The sequence below is a fragment of the Corvus hawaiiensis genome, chromosome 2 (assembly GCF_020740725.1).
Source record: "Corvus hawaiiensis isolate bCorHaw1 chromosome 2, bCorHaw1.pri.cur, whole genome shotgun sequence".
NCBI classification, from domain to species: Eukaryota; Metazoa; Chordata; class Aves; order Passeriformes; family Corvidae; genus Corvus; species Corvus hawaiiensis.
In genome coordinates, this window is record NC_063214.1 from 91,364,253 (window position 1) to 91,376,561 (window position 12,309).

Here is a 12,309-nt window from a genome sequence, read left to right on the forward strand (position 1 = left end):
GTGCATTTCTTACAGATACAACTTTGGGTTGTACTTTAAAATAAATACGCTTTTTTCAAGATTTGTCTTCTGTAGTTCTGTTCCCCTTATTTTATTATTTTCTGAACTTGTGTATGCATGACTCCACTTGGCACAACCTTTGGGCCAAAATCTACTGCACACAGAGCCTGTGTTACCAGAAACTTCACTGCAGATGAAACCTGGCTTCTCAACAGCGTGGGTTTGTATTGCAGCAGAGAATAGAAACTGTTCTCAGGGTTATGCAGTGCCACCCACTTGAAAATTCACTGGATAGCAAAAAGCTGGAGAAGTAACTACATTCTTGAGTTTCCAGGTATCAGGCATAAGAGCAGCTGCTGTTTATGCTACGCCCATACCTTTGTAACACTGTTCTTGCATGGGTCTGAACAAGAATGTTACTGTTCTTAGATACTATTTATATGTCCCTTGAAGGTGCCTGTTTCCATTCATTAACAGTAAGGCAAGCCCCACTGACTACATATATGCCTCTGAGCTGAAGCCAAGTAGAGATGAACCCTTCCATTGCCAGAAAGCATTAACAGACACTAGCACTGTAAATTTACTTATGACTCAGTGGCACTGCTACAAATTTACAGCAGCAGATGTTTATCAGAATCCATTCTGTAAAAGAGTAAGAACTGTATATTTTAGTTAATATTCCTTCTAGCATGAAGGTTTTGTATGCAACAAAATATGAGTGTCCCATTTATTTAACCAAGTGAGCCCCTTTCCAGCTTGCATTATGTGAACAAACTCTCCAAGTGCGAGGCTGCTGCCTTCCTGGTGCCACCAGCAGAAGCTCAAAGATACAGATCTCTCAAATAGGAACCTGCTGGAACTCCTTTGTTCTTAAAATTTGAGTACTTTTAGAGCCATGCAAGGTCATGAAATGTTCAACTTGGATTTGTATGCAATTTCCTTCTGAGAAACTGAGCAAACAAGTCTCTTACTGCATGGAAATAAAGAATAAGCAATTAAGCTCCTGACGTGCCAGGGCCTGCTTCTCTGCAAATGGTGCTTGGGAAGATAACTAGCAGTAACTTCAAGGTGAAAGGAGCTGCTTAAGGTCATATGCCACCTCTTTTACCCAGCAGGTGTTTACATTGGAATTGATTCCATGGAGGATAGAAGCAGAAATTAATTCTGAGATGCTAATAGTCTGCAGTGGTTTAATCAGTGAGGACAGGAATAAAAAAATCTGGTTTAATAACATTTCCTTTTGAACAAGACAAGGCAAAACACAAGTAATTTAGATGCCTTTCTCTGTCCCCTCCCCTTCCCCCCAAAATTGTGAGCCATTCCCTTGTGATAATGCAAATAACCTTGGCCACTGTTAAAATACTCTTAGTTCTTGTTTTGGAAGAGCTTCCTCTTGAGCACCAGTTAAACATAAGTTCCAGTGAAATGACCTGAACTGTGGAGATTTTTGACACACAGTTTTCAGTTTTCTAAGAGGGGAAAAATCATGTCTTTCTCCCAAGGGAAATATCCAAGGCCTAAACACTCCCTGAGAGTCCTATCTTGTTTCTCCAATGTAATTTTGGAGAGCACCTTCACTTTGTTTTGCCGACTTAAAGAAGGCAAAAGAGCTGCCTTAAAGAGAGTCATAATTGCAATGGACAAGAATTTGGGTGAAATAAAATCTAGGCAAAAGTCTGGTATAACTAAAGAAACCTCCGTGTATGGTAAGTACAAGTACAAGGCAGCTTTTGCTGCCTCCTGCTGAGGTCCTTACTTGCCAGCTTCTATGGTATAGTTACTCTTGACATGCGTTGAAGACTCTTAAGCAGCAGGTGAGGTGGTAATATGACAGAAGCATCCACAATCACAGAGTAATGGAGAGGACAGACCTCTTGTGATCTTATGATGAGGTAAAAATAAAAGGGAATGAAATTTTGACAAAGCACATGCAGTCTTGGATGAAAATCTAGATGGGGTTGAAAACATTGCAGCGTGCTGGGAGGACAACCTGAGCATGGGGAGATGCAGGGTCAAAAGCTCAGCAGCAAGGTGACTGCAAAAGCAGCATGAACGAGACTGAAGCTCAGACATGAGGGAAGTTCTGTCTGAAGTAAAAAGACCAGAGGAAAAATATCTTTAAGTCCTCAGAAGACAGGCTGTCCTAGAAACCATGGAGCTCACAGCTTTGGATCATTTGAAACATTTCTTCGGAGCAGAATCAGGGCCAATCTGCCATGAGTCACCTCTGCTCTTCCAGACCTGGAAACTAATGGGAGTGCAAAGTTCCCAGCAAGGAAAAGAAACAAGAGAAACAATTACTGTTAATTTTGGTAATTAGTTCAGTGCTCCTAAAGGGCAGTTCTGGCCTGTTACTAAAATCAGGAAGCCTGAGGTGGGAAGTATGGCCCTAACATGTGAAATCAGTTTAATTATCATGAGCTCTATTTCCAAAAGCTCTTGAGAGGTACTGGACACTTCATTAAAGTGTAAGGCTGTATCAGAACAGGATCTGCAATTCCAGTCAAGGGACAGTGAGTGTTTATTTAACAGATAGAGACACTCTGGGCCCAGCTCTGTCAGCAGCAGTGCAGGATGTGGCTGGGCCACTGCCCTGTGAGAGAAACACGGAACTGGGGGAAGCTCCAGGGCAATGTAGGATGAGAATGTGAGTGAACAGCAGACTGCCAACACTGGAGCACCGCAGTGAAATTGTACAGAAGTTGTGCTCTGCACTTCAGCTGATGATGAGCTGTGCCTGACTGAATGAGAGGTAAAAAGAGGAGTACACAAAGTATGAAGCTGTCTTTCGCTGACACTATTTCACCCAGATGTTTTAACACAAAGTACAGCTTTAACCGGGCTTTGTCTGTTTTCCCAACCTGTAATTATGAGCAAGTTTTCTGAGTTCTGGTGTTTTGGCCTTATGAAATAACTGCAGCTCTCAATGAGTCAGTTTGTTAGAAGAGGGATTGAAAATAACCCAGCTTCTACTGTGTGGCTCGTGCAACTGGAAGAGCATTCAGTCACCTTGTGTTAAACAGGTTCTGCTTCAAAACAGTCTTTTGCCCAGAACCTGTTTTTGTCTAATGCCACTCACTGATGGACCTAATGTTCAGCTGTGCTTTAGTCACGTACATCCTAAAGCAGTCTTCAAGATGATGGGATCAGCATGCTGTTCAGCAGTCCTCTGAACACAACTTCTAACCATGCTTGCAGCTCCTAGTGTGTTGCTTCATGCTGTGTAATCCAGCAGCAAGCAGGGCATGACTTTTTTAATGTGAGTATATATCTATATATATATATATATGGAACATGAGAACTGTCCTGAACAAAATTTAACTTTTTTACCTTTTTTTGGTTTTGAGCAGAACTGTGTACCAGTGACTGCTCAGATCCAAGGACATCAGTTGGATCAGTTGATCTTAAACAGCAGATTACATTGTACCAAGAGAAGTGCAGAAAGCAGAGGGAAGTGTCAGTACAGATTTTATGTCCTCTTTATAAGAAAATCCCCTTGAGATGTTTCTGTCAAGCTGGGATCTCAAACAGTAGTCCTCCAGAAAGGGCCCTATATCTGAAAATTTACTGTGCTCTCTATTTGCCTATTGTGAAGCAAATGTTTGAGTCAGAGTGTCATTAGCACTGGATAAAGTGGGATCTTCAGGAGGTACACTGACTCTCCTGAAATTTTACAAGATAACACTCAAGTAGTCCTTGAGTGGCAGCAGGAAGTGAGTGGGTTGTTCTCACACTGCAGTAACAGGCTTCACATGGGACTCTCTTGCAAGCTGTGAAAAATCACAGCTCAATTACTTGCCCTAAACAAGCCAGAGGATCTGGAGTGTAGCATCCATAAGAGAGAAAAAAGGTATTGGCTGGGGGAGGGCACCAAGGGAGTGGGGGTGGGTGGAGAGACAATCAAATAGATACAGGCTTACCATTTTATAGTTAAGGGGTTAATAAAATTTTCCCAAAGGAAAAAAAAAAAAACCAAAACCCACAACACAAAACCAATTAGCTATTCTGGAAAGTTTTCTGAGTGTTTTTAGTATGAGTCCATGGCAGGATGAAATCACTTGTGTTTCAGCTTAGTTACAAGGATCTTGCTGGGAAACAAGTGTACCAGGAAAGCAGCACCTGGAGAAGCTTCCACCTCACCCACTGTCACTCCCTGGCGCACTCTGGAGTTACTGTCAGGGAAGACACTGCTCACCGGAGAGAGAACATTAACTTGCTTTATGGCAATGTAGGACACAAGAGAAGCCAGTGAGGACGGCCCACTGCCTGTCAAGAGGGAAATATGCAGAAGCTGTAATCAGAGGAGAGACTGAAACACTCCTTCAGTGGCTATTGCTGGCTTTCTGGAAGGGGGAAGGACTTTTATCCCCTTTGGCTTTCCATTGCCTGTCTTCCTGCTCTAGCCTGTCCTTATCAGTCAATTACCAGCAAAATCCTGCCAATGCTGAAGAGTCTGACAACAAAGAATGAAGCAGGTCCCTAAAAACTACACAACATTCTTCATTAAATGGGTATGACTCAGCTTACAGCTCACAGGGGAATTCCTGATGTGCTAGAAATCTATTTGGACAACAGTAATTTTAAGGAATATTCATTTATGTCTTATCCCAAACCAGGAGTTTATTCCTATGAGCTTCTGATGCAGGTCTAGCTGCCAAACCTAGCCCACATTTGCTCATCTGCCAAATTCTGCTCTGTGGCTGAAGACTGGATCTCCAGTTCAAGGGAGGGGTGGGGTAAAAATCAACAGATCTTAAGAACACATCAATAGTATCTTAATGCTTCAGTTTGTATAGTTTGTATAGTTTGTATAGTAAACTATACAAAGGCCATGGCAGAAAATATTATATTAATGCTTTGAAATAATGGGGAGGCACACAAGGAATAAAATAGTTCAGCTGCATTTAGCAAGTTAGTGAGAAATTCAGATTTCATGTGCATGTGAGGAAGGGAGGTTGGAAAAAAGAGGTTTAGATTGGCAGAGAAAACTTCTTCACAAAGAGTTGTCAAGTATTGGAACAGGCTGCTCAAGGAAATGGTGGAGTCACCATCCCTGGGGGTATTTAAAATACATGTGGCACTTGGGGACATACTTTAGTGATGGACTTGGCAGAGTTAGGTCAACAGCTGGACCTGATGATCTGAGGAGTCTTTTCCAACCTAAATGGTTCTATGGTTCTGTTTCTATAAAAGATGGTCTTTTCTTTGAAGCAGCTGAACTCAACATTTTAAAGAAATGCTCCAAAAGGAAAATTCATGACAGCTCAAACAGAAAGCAAACACCCACACTACAACTATCAGCACACAGAATATCTCATGGTTATTCAGAAATTAATTTCAGATGTGAAAATGTGGGAGCTGGGCACTGGCTGTCAGTTGAACCCACAGTTCCAGGTATGTGGAATGAGAATGAGGTGCATTGTGAGCTGACTTAGTGCCCTTGCATTGATCAACTGCATGAAAAATCCATATGATGCAGTTATTAGAACAATAAAAACTGAATATTGCTCAAGTCAGCTGGTTCAGCACCAGAGAACTTCAGGAACGGACAGTATTTGTCCTGACTTAGCAATTTAATGGAGCCTCCTTGTGAAAAGACTGATTTAGTCTGTACAGCAATAATTCATGGGGGGAAAAAAAGGCTTTTAGGAACTCTGATTAAATCGGCACACTGGAAAACACTTCCCCAAACTCAATAAATTTGAGTAATGCCGTTTCCTCCCTTTGCAGAGTGAAGAATGAGTTCCACTATTGGAACAACAGCCCCCCTCTGTGGCTGCAAACAGCAATCCGGACACCACAGCAGTGCCAGTGGCTTTGGGATTTCCTCTAAAGCTTTTCCTTACACTTTTTCCTGAAAAAAGCAGTTCAACTTCAGTAGTATCATTTTACTTTAATTAGTTGTGCATTGGGAAAATAAACACTCCTTTTCCCACTGTCAGGCTACACAGCTACTGTTCCTCAACAGTGATGTGCCAGGAGTCCTGAAGAAAGAGGAACTGGAAAGTTCTTGCAGTTCAGTAGGGAAAGTCCACAAACCAGGGCAAAAACCAGTCATACCAGGCTTTTACTTCTCTTCAAGCATAGAATCACAATGCGCCAGACAAGCCTAATGCAATCAAACTATTTATTTCCTGTATTTATTCTGGTATTTCTTTCATCAAACTAAAAGGAACAACTTTTCTTTCTTTCCTCTTCTGCATTCATATGTTCAGTATCTCTTTTTCTAGATCTGCTCATCTCACAAAATTATTTTCCCAATATAGAATAATTGAAAGGATTCTGTACGTTCAAGACAGCTCCTCCAAATCACATGGAACATTTTTAAAGCTCATTTCTCCACCCCTATTTGAGAAAATTTATGCAGTTATTTTGTACTTTTGTTCAAATCTCCAAACACACACGTTGGTTTCGGCTCTCCCCCGCTATCTTTCCATCCTCTTTATCCTTGTGAAAGGCCTTTGCTGAGATTTTTTTTTCCAGGGCTCTGCATCCTCTCCCCTTAGAGCATTTCAGTTCTTACTCTTCGTGCTGTCCCACTAACTAGTTCCAACTCCCGGCACCTGACAGGGCAAATGATTTACTCACCATCTATATTCCTTCTCTTACTCTACCTTATTAAAATGGCAATGTTATTGCACTGTGTGCTGCTGTGTCTTTTTTCCTGAGACCCAAAGGAGCCCCATGACTGCCCCGTGCAGGACTGAGGTCACCTACATACCAAGATTCATGAATAAATATTGGTTGTACAGAGAAGGGCAACCAGACTCATGAAGGGTGTAGAGAACATGTTTTATGAGACACAGCTGAGGGAGCTGGGGTTGTTTAGGCTCAAGAGGAGGAAGCTCAGGGGGAACCTCATTGCTCTCTACAACTGCCTGAGAGGAGGCTGTGATACGGCGGGGGCTGATCTCTTCTGCTGTGCCTTCAGTGAGAGGACCAGAGGAAATGGCCTTAAACTGAGGCAGGGGAGATTCAGATTAGACATTAAAAAAAATTCACTGTTCAGATGGTCAGGCATTGGAATTGGTTGCCCAGGGAGGTGGTGGAGTCACCATCCCTGGAGGTGTGCAAGAGGTGTGTGGATCTGGCGCTGGGTGATGTGATTCAGTGGTTTAGGGGTTACAGTGATAGTGCCAGGTGGGCAGTTAGACTGGATCACCTTGTAGGTCTCTTCCAACCTTGATGGTTTGATGATTCTATGATTATTCTATGATTAAAGGAAAGACCAAATTCTTTAAAGAAAAACCCAGCCTAGGTCTAAGTGCCTTCAAAGCTTCCGCCCCTCTCAGTACCACTTTTCTATTGGATTTTAGCCCTGACTCGTGGGTCAGCTTTTCAACACAGCATCAGCACAGTCCCTGCACCTGCAGAACACTGCAGTGGCACTTGAGTACCAATTCAGGGGATGACCCTGAACCACCCCCACACGCCCACACATGGTCATTCTCAATCCCTGCAATTCCTTCCTTAGAAAAGCTGCCCACCTTTTTAGTAGCACAATTCACCAGTTTTGTATTCTCTAACTAACTATCAGTCTTGATCTATGAAAACAAGAAAAGTGATCATATTGCTGTCTATCTACATCCACAGCCTGACAGTAGACAGGAATGTATCAATAAAACAAAATCAGTAATAAAAAAAATCCAAAGAAAACAGCTACAGTTTATTGATGAGCCATTGTCTTTCAGGTTAACTACTTCCACCACAGAGACAAACTCAGAAGTTAGTTCAAGTACTCTGTGCACAATCTGCATAAACATCATAATCCTCATATTCTGAGGACTCAAATGATGAGAGCCCAAGAAGAAATAAAGAAGTGAATACTCAGAGAAGGGGAAGTAGAGATGTGACACAATGGAAAACACCATAAGGGCACTAAATAAATCAATTCAGAGCTAACACTTCTGACAAACACATTTCCAAAAATGCAAATCATTAAAAAAAATTGTGCAAATGCATGTGGAAATTTCGTGCTATGTTTACGCTGCCCTTTCACAGATATAAGGTAGAAGCCACTGTTGAGACAGGATGTGAGATAGGGCTGGGTTTTCCTATCACTAAGTACAGATATATTGAGGCTTCTAATTCAGGTTGGTAAGGCTTGAATCTATCTGGTTGCTCAATCTTACCTAATAACTGCCTGTTTGATTAAGTAATTCTCACTTCTGTGCCTGTCCAAGCAGGACCCAGAAAATGAGTTTCTCTGGCCTCTGGGTAGCCTCACCAGCCAAACAGCAATGCTCACAAAATGCAAGCCCCACTCCAAGAACCCTGTTCATGGAGGGAACATTTGGGCCACAGAATTACAAACAAGAGGCTGTTTCTTGCCTTCACCCCAAACTGTGAAAAACAGGTAGCTAACCTAGGATAAGCCCAAGAAACCGTTTGTCCCTGGAAATGCCTCACGGCATTTCCTGCCTGCCTTACTGACAATACCTCCTGGCAAAATGAGACGTCACTTTCCCATCTCTCCACTCAGAAAAATCCTCACTGAGTTCCCACAACCTAAACCAGGAGTACCTCACTGCCTTACTGAAAAAGCCACCTGGAGTTGCCTTCTGAGGATGACTGAGGGAAAGGCAGAGAAGCAAAGAATAGAAAAAGAAGAGCCCAGTTTCCTGCATCCTGTGCAACAGCTCATGCAGTGAAGCTGCAACAAGAGTTTGGAGAGGAAGGACCATGCCTGATGCTGATGGATTTCTGAGGACTGCAAAGCATCAGAGAGACTGGAACAGGCAGCTCTTGAGGACCTTGTCCACAAGCCATGTTACTCAACCAGGTGTGACAGACGTGGCTGGGGTAAGGCTGTAGCAGTGCCTGCAAGGCCAGAGACAAATCCCGGTCTCCCAGCACTGGGGTGAGAGAAGGAAGCCCAGGCTGAGGTGAGTCTCACTGACAAACTTCCTTATTAGCAATTCCCAATACAGAAAGCCTCAGGAAGATCACCAGGCAACCAAGACACCTACAAGTTGGGCAAGCTATAGGTTGCAAGTGTCCTTTGTAGATTTAGTCAAAGCTGCTCTTGCAAAGCTTTGCTGATGGCAGCAGTGGAGACAGAATCTGGAGTGTGCAACTCACTCCAGATCCAGGAACACAGCCAAGGATGAAAGGTGGATTCTGTGTGCTGAGTCAGCTCACGTTACCCCACAGGACCAATCACAGATAGATACATATGATACACAGATACACATGATAAACACAAACATTGCCCATTTCCTCAGTAAATAAGCACTCTACTGGCTGATATTTCTTAATAAGCTTTACTCTAGCTCCTGCCATCAGCCACGTCACACAGGTGTTCCAAAGTGATCCACTTCCAGAGACTAATCCCACAGAGGTATTGTAAAGCTGTATTTTCCACACAGAAAGTTCACCTTTTTTTGAAGAACTAGAAGTTTCACGAGAGAATTCTAAATCTAGCAAGGAACTGAGAAGAGACTCCTCTTCAGCCATTTGCCTACAGACCTTGAGGTTGTGGATACGGCCACAGCATTTCACGGGAACACCCACTCACTCACACAACTTGAAACTAAAGCTCATTCAAAATATATATTTGTGTGCTGTGAATCCAAGGCCTGACACACTCAAGGAAAATTTGGTCAAAACATAACATGAAGAACATGGAATGAAACACCACGGTAAGAGGAACAGAATGGGGCAGGAATACCCCCGAATGAGAGAGTTCTGATGTCAGAAAAAAATACAGAAAAACCCATCAGAAGAACTGTATCCTATTGCAGCTAACGAATGCTTTTCCAGACCCGACAGATGTCTCTCAAACACCTAGGCAGGATCACCTCATGTTTGTTACAAACCTATTTTACCAACATTTTCAGAGCATTTCTATAGCACCAGGTAGTCTCAGTGATTTCAATGCTAGGTTCTAGCGCCATCATCTGCCTGATACCAACATCAGTTGGTGGCAATTCAGTCAACATCTTGATATACCTAAAAAAAAGTGGGTTATTTCAATCTGCTTTTCAGAACTTCTCAAATCTCTACTGTATGCTTACAGCAGCATTTTGAGACATGGCTACAATTTAAGCAATATGTAGACAACTATTAAGAGCACTTAAAAGCTATCTTGCCTTAATGTAAACGTTTTACTGCTGTTATTTTATGAACTCCAAAGATCAACTTGCCTCTGTTTCAAAATGGAAATTGCAGGTGCCACCAATGTTCTGAGCCAATGGAAAACTAAAAGATAAGCAGCCACCGGAGTACGGTCTTTAGGATGTTTCACTAAGTGCGGGATCTAACAAACACTACAACAGGACTCTCAATCTTGCCAGATTAAAGGATGCTACATTCCCAGCACATTTCCACAAGAGATGCTGCACAGTGGGAAAGCAGATGGTCCGTGCTGCCAAGCAGCCCTTGCCCACGAGGAGCAATGTTTGAGGGAACGTGTGTGAGCACCACACCACCAGGCCAGCCTCGCTTCCACAGCGGCCTCCTTCCCTCCTTCCTTCCCTCCCTCCCTCCCACCACTCTCTCTGCCCAGAGGAAGGCACTGGCCACTGCTGTGGGGCCACTCTGGCTGGCCAGCACACCCAGTGTAGGGTGGGAATATGGAGGTGGCTGCAGGTGGAAGAGGGCGAGTAGGAACCCTGGCCACGCCATGGTGCTCCCAAACCTCCCCCATGCGCCTGTCACACAGAATCAGAGCATTCTGAGTTAGAAGGCACCCACAAAGACCATCGAGTCCAACTCTTCAGTGAATGGCCCATACAGGGATCAAGCCCACAACCTTGGTGTTATTGACACCACGCTCCTGGGAGTTTCCTGTGGTAACCAAGGTTATGGCCATTCCTGATGTCTGGTCCTGGGGCACAGGCTGAAAGGCCTCCAGTCCCAGGTGACCCCTGTGTCCATGTTGGTCATTCTCGTTACTTACCCGTTATTTGCTTACCCCTCTTCAAATCATGTTGTGAATAAATGGATAAACTGCATCCATCCCGAATTGTGAAGGGTAAAATATTTTATGAATTGGGAGAGAAAGTGTGCCTGACATTTAAAGCAATGTGAGAAAAAGAGGTTACTGTTATGTTCTCCCCTTCACTGCCGATAAGTCTTGTAGTTCTTTGGGAAGAGCTATTTTAAACAAACCCACATGCAGTCAGCAACAATATACAGATCCAGAGTTTCTGAGGTGGGTCTTAGAAATATTTAGGAATTCATAAACTGAAGAAGGCTGAAAAAGTTCACCCGTGGTCACCAAAATTGCCTACAGTTTCTTCTGATGAGGACTCTTTCTCTGTTTTAAACGTAGTTTGCTATTTTTTGTTGTACCCTTCTTGGTTTTCTATTCTCTGTTGCATTTTTGTGTTTCATCTATTAGTATTTCCTCTCCTTTGTCAGAGTACACATTTCAGACTTTAGGCTGATACATTTGTGGCATCAGGTAATCCCTTCTGAAGTGCTGTTGGTGCCTCTACACAGATGCCTGTATCAGCACTTCAAGCCCTGCCTGAAGACTACAGCAAAAGTCATGGGAAAAAGACGGGAATTCTGCTCCACAGCAAAGCACTTGGTCATTGCTGCTCCCAGCAGCTCCCTGTGGGATCATTCACAGCCCATGGGCACACACAGGCCCTTCACACAGCCACAGGTCCACAGGCAACCCAGACTCATGGTCACCACGGGTTCCGCACAGAGCAATCATTATGGAGGCACATTCACCACCTTCAAACACACAACATCTTCTGATAGCTCAGAATGCCTTTTAAAGATGTTAGATTTTCAACCATTTTTTAAACACCCCACCTTTTTAATTTAAGAATAATACTGGTAGATACTTTTTTGACACCAATTAGAAATTTTGGAATTTAGAGAGAGAGAGAGAGAGAGAGAGAGAGGGACAGAGACTTTATTTAATTTGAAATCAAAATGACAATCAACAAGGACAACCTATCCCTGCTGAAAAGCAGCCCAACTGCTCAAGCTGCTGGAAGGATGAGTTGGCTCAATGGGAAGCAACAGTAGAGAAAAAATTCTAATGGAAGGAAAAGTGAAAGAACCGAGAACAAAACTCAGGAAGTTCTTACAGAACTTCTTCATTTAACTGCTGCTGCACAACGTGTGGCATGTGGGACAAGCTGGTGCCTGACTTAACTACAGAAAATTGGTAGCAGCTGTTCTTTAGCAGGGGTTAGAAGTAACTACTTCCGGACTTCACATCTGTGTGAAATGTCTCCCTACACAACTTGGCTTTATATACTCTCCAACAGGTAAAAGTGTATCAAGTCAAAGAGCCTGAAAGTGTTTATTTTCACTTACCATGAACACATTAAAAGCAAACCACTG